The 5,568-nt window shown below is 35.8% G+C and overlaps 1 protein-coding gene across 1 annotated transcript in view; it reads left to right on the forward strand.

The window, feature by feature from the left end:
* The window catches only part of LOC101565214 (pyruvate kinase PKM), a 15,039-nt gene that overhangs the window by 7,256 nt on the left and 2,215 nt on the right, over window positions 1-5,568 (forward strand). The window lies entirely within an intron of this gene.

Below are 5,568 nucleotides of genomic sequence, written 5' to 3' on the forward strand. Positions count from 1 at the left end.
CTGTAACACTACTCTGAGTTCTCTTAAAATTATTTAAAAACAAGATATTAATGTCTTCCTACTTTTAAAAATCATAGCATTACAGATAATGTTTAGACCCTCTCTGCTCACATCTTTACCTTGTCTCCTTTCCCAGAGGCAAAAATTTGTTTTTTGTTTGTCTGTTTTCTGTATTTTAGGGAATGGCCTACAGGGTGTCAGGCTCTCACTACTAGATCAGACTGGCAGTGATGCTCCTGTTTACAGCCTTCCAAGTGCTGGGATTATAGGCTCACGCCTCCAAGCCCAGTCTCAAGTGCTGTCTCATCGTGCCCTAGGGGCGGGGCCCGTATGGCACGCCTAGGGACCAAATCCCCAGCCCCTTTAATCTGCTGAGTTATTTGGCCAGCCCTGAGGCAAAGGTTTGTAATGCTGATTCTAGACCTCTTATCATAATTAATATGGACATAGATGTTATAGATGCACTCATTAAACTATACTATTTTGTGATATATTTGCATAAATAATAACACATAATATGTTTTGTTCAATACCTTCCTGTCATTTTATTCAATACAATGGACTTCAAGACTATTAACTTCCAAAGATCATTTCCTTACATATTCATATAGATCACTGGGTAAATGCACTTTGTTTTATTTAATAATGCCAATAACAATGACATTTCTTCATAAAGTAGAGAATCAAGTCTCAAAATGATTAATTTTCCCAGGGCACACAATTGCTAAGTGGCAAGATGAAACACAATCAAGTCTTCTGACTTTAATTAAAAAATTCTTCTAGCTTCCGCCCAGGCTTCTTTCTTGTTTCTCATCTCTGCATGTGTAGTTACCAGAGAAAGGCTATACTCACAGAACTCTAATCTCCCCCTCCACACACACAAATCCAAACATAATGGGTTCCTAAACAAACTGCCTCTGATTTAGCACTGTTCTTATGACTGCTAGAGAAAAAACAAAAGCTCCCCTGCTTAATATGTGAAAACTTTCAATAATGCAATTCTATGATTAATACTGCCAATATTTCCCTTTACTACTTACTTGCTCTCAACCAAAAACTCTTGTCTGTATTTAAAATGCCCAACAGTAGAAACAAAATCTGATGTCTGTTTTTTAATAGGAAACCAGACAGGAGTTATCTTAAAATAACTATGGAGAGTACAAGCACAGTGGTGAGGCTGTGTGTCCCTCAGAGGAGCCCTGCTTCCAGCTCTGTGGCTGCTGTAGGCACCCGGGGCACCCACAGACCTTGAACTAAGAAGATTAAAAACTTCAGGCTATATAACTGAAATGTGAAGAGGAAACTGGTGACTGTGCCAGGAAGGAACACCACAAAATATTTTACTGAACATTATGTTTAATGCACAGTCCTAAAGCATTCTTTCATCTTCAAATTTTGGCAGATTTTAAAAATCTAATTTTATTCCTTAAACTTATTTGACATATTGCAAATTAGAAAAGTAGTAAAATGCAGATTGTTAGCATAAATAAAACAATTAAAATATATAAGCAATGGTTAATTCCCACTTACTTATTCTCTTCCATCTCCATGGAAGTAAATAATATTATTACCAGTGAGTATCCCTTCTCACCATACCTCTTACTCATATAAACATAGGCAAGGGGTTGGGGAGGTAGTTCAGTAGTCTAAGGGCCTGCCTGGAAAGCACGAGGACCTGGATTTGATCCTAATACCCCATACCATGCGGCCCAGAACGCCCTGTGTGCAGGGTCAGCCACCAAAACGAGGCATGGTGCCACACGCCTATAATCCCAGCACTGGGGAGCCTGAGACAGAAGGATAACTGCAAGTCTGAGCTGCATAGCAAGACCAATTAATTAAGTAATTAATTAATTGAAAAATGATTTAAAAAGAATTTAAATATAGGCAAGTATATCCTTAGTGAGGTCAAACACCTATTTATAACCAGATTTTCTCTTCTCAGAATGGTCTTATGTATTATTACCCCTTTTTCTACTAGATTATTTATTTCTCATCAATAAAATATTAGATACTACAGGTGTTTAATTTTCTTATTTTCTCAATATTCTCTATGCTGACTTCATAATATACATAGTGGGGGGGGTTCTTTCTTTCTTTCTTTCTTTCTTTCTTTCTTTCTTAGAGAAAATTTAATCTCAAAACTCCTCAAACTCCCAAAATCATTCCTGGAGGCAAGTATTATATTGATACCATGTTATGGTTTGTGTCTAGTTGTTCCCCCAAAACCTCAGGCAGTCAAGTGGAGACTTCTGGAGTTTGTGATTGATTATTGTGGGTGTGGATGCTGCACCTGCCCTGAGGCAAGGAATTTGCATTACAATACAAGGAAGGAGGAGAGGATGGCTAGCTGCCTGAGCTGGGCCACTCCCTGTGCTCTCTGCCCTTTGCCTCCACAGTGAAAGTTTGCTCTCTTCATGTGCCACTCTGCCTTGGAGCCTGCTGAGTATGGGCTGTAACCTCCAGTAACTGTGAGATAAATAAAACTTTCCTTCCCTAATTCTGAGTTACTAGGACAGGTATTTGTCCTAGTAATGAGAGAAGAGTAATTGAGACATACAAAAACCAGAGAAAGACTCAATCAAAAAAGAGAATTACAGGCCAATCTCCCTTATTAACATAGATGCAAAAATCCTCAGTAAAATAGAATACAGCAAATCATCAGGAAGATTATATACCACGACCAGGCAGGATTCATTCCAGGGATGCAAGGATGGCTCAACATATGCAAATCTATAAATGTAATACACTATATCAATAGAGCTGAAAACCAAAAACACATGATCATCTCAGTAGGTGCAGAAAAAAACTTTTGTCAAAGTCTAACACTCATTCATGATCAAAGCCCTACAGAAAGTTGGAATACATGACCTGTACCAAATCTATGACAAACTACCAGCCAACATAATTCCAAATGGAGAAAAACTGAAATCTTTTATTCTAAAATCAGGCACAAAACAAGGATGTCCACTATCACCACTCTTATTCAAAACAGTTCTGGAAATATTAGCCAGAGTGATAAGACAGCAAAATAAAAAGAATAAGAATAAGTAAGGAAGAAGGTAAACTATCATTGTTTGCAGATGACATGATACTCTACATGGAATACCCAAAAAACTCCACCAGGATGCTTCTAGAATAAGCAAATTAAATAGCATAGCAGGATACAAAGCCAACACCCCAAAATCAATAACATTTCTCTACACAGATCACATACAATCTGAGAGAGAAATTAGAGAAACTATACTCTTCATAATAGCATCCAAAAAAATTGAAATACTTAGGAATTAATCTAACAAAGGAAGTAAAAGATCTATACAATGAAAATTACAGTTCTCTTAGAAAAAAAGAAATCAAAGAGGATTTCAGAAAATGGAAAGATATTCCTTGTTTCTGGATAGAAAGAACCAACACTGTGAAAATGGTCATGCTCTCAAAATCATTATACAGATTTAATTCATTCCCTATCAAAATATCATCAATGTACCTCACAGATCTAGAGAAAACATTCCTGAAATTTATTTACCAGAACAAGAAAAGACCTAGAATAGCAAAGGCAATCCTGGACAACAAAGCAAGGCAGGGAATATTACAATCCTTGACTTGAAATTATACTACAAAGCTACTATGATAAAATCAGCATGGTCCTAGCCAAAAAAAAACCAGACCTCAGAATCAATGGAATAGATTAGAAGATGCAGATACAGCTACAAACACACACAGCCACTTATCTTTGACAAAGAGACAAAACACATTCACTGGAATTTTTTTTTAAAAAAAGCCTTTTTAACTAATGGTGCTGGAAAAACTGGCTCTCCACATACCACAAACTAAAACTAGACCAAGATCTATCACCATGCACTAAACTAAAGTCAAAATTGATTAAATATCCAAACATTAAAACAAAAATGCTGAGCCTACTGAAAGAAAAAGTAGGTGGAAATCTTGAAGGCAAAAATGTAGGTAGAGAGTTCATGAACAAAAACCAAACTGTGTGGGAAGTACTTCAAAGAACCAACAACTGGGATCTCAACTTATTGAGAGATTTCTGCACATCAAAAGAAATCACCAGCAGAGTGAAAAGACAACCCACAAATTGGGAAAAACTTCTCCAACAGTCATTCATACAAAGGACTCCTATGTAGAATATATAAAGAACTAAAGAAAAGAACAGGCCCCCAAAATGCAAAGATTAGTCCAAAAATGGGCATCTGAGATGAAAACACACTTGTCAGAGGAAGAAATATAATTGGCAAATAAATGCATGAAAAAATGTTTCACAGTACTGGTCATTTGAGAAATGCAAATTAAAACAACATTGAGATACCGTCTCATCCCAGAAAAAAATGACCATCATAAAGAAATTAACTAATAACAAACGCTGGCAAGGCTGTAGGGAACAAGGAACCCTTCTCCACTGATGGAGGGAATGCAGACTGGTACAACCACTATGGAAATCAGTGTGGAGACTCCTCAAAAACTAGGACAGGAAATCCCATTCAATTCAGCTATCCCCCTTCTAGGAATTTTCCCAAAAGAACTGAAAACATCCTATCATAGTGATATATGAACACCCATGTTTATAGCAGCACAACTTGTCATAACCAAAGCTTGGAAGCAACCAAAATGCCCATCACCTAAGGAATAAATTTTTTTAGAAATTAGTATTTTTATACAATGGAATATTACTCACCTATAAAAAAGAAAAACTTGAGGCCTTTATAGATAAATGGATGCAACTAGAAGCTATACTCATAAATAAAATAAGTCAGCCACAATCATATTGTCTTATGCAAGAACCTGAAAAAAATAAATAAAATCTGAAAGGTATAGAAGATTTAGTAAAATGGAAAGAAACTGAACATAAGAAATAAACAATAAAGAGGAGGGAAATGAGAAAAGACAACAAAAAAAGGAAGGGGGAGAAAACCCTGCAAGGGTATATATAGGATAGCTGAGATGATTGCAGTACTTATTTCCTTCAGTTTTTTGAAAGTAGCAGTTAATGTTTAAATTTTTTACTTTGACTAACTACATGCTAATATCTGTTATCTAAGCAACTACATCAAACAATGTGCAAAAGCAAAATCATGGCTGAATACCTTGCATCTTGCTCTTCTAAATGTGTACTATTTCTAATGTCTTATTCATTATATTATATTCTCTGTAAAATAAACTAAAAATATTAAAAATGAAAAGGACAAGGAAAATAGTTATTGAAAATAGTTTATTGAAAACAAGCATTAATGTTTAATTATTTGACCAATTTTACATACCAATATCTGTTAATCTGAGCAACAGATTTGACTATAACTACAGAACATAAAAGCCATTGTTAATTTTTTATTCTTTTTTTTTAAATCTGTACCATATGTATTGTAATATGTTACTCTGTTTCTTGCTTAGTTTTTGCTATTTGTTCTTGCTTCTGTTTTTCTTTTTACTCTTTAAAATAAAATAAAGAGGGGCTAGCAAGACAGCTCAGTGGTCTAAAGTGCTTGTTTAGGTAAGCTTAGGCAGTGCAGGGACCACAGTTCGATCCCCGGCACCACATGCAGTGCCAGCCCT

Source organism: Octodon degus, unplaced genomic scaffold (assembly GCF_000260255.1).
Source record: "Octodon degus isolate 3935 unplaced genomic scaffold, OctDeg1.0 scaffold00276, whole genome shotgun sequence".
NCBI lineage: Eukaryota > Metazoa > Chordata > Mammalia > Rodentia > Octodontidae > Octodon > Octodon degus.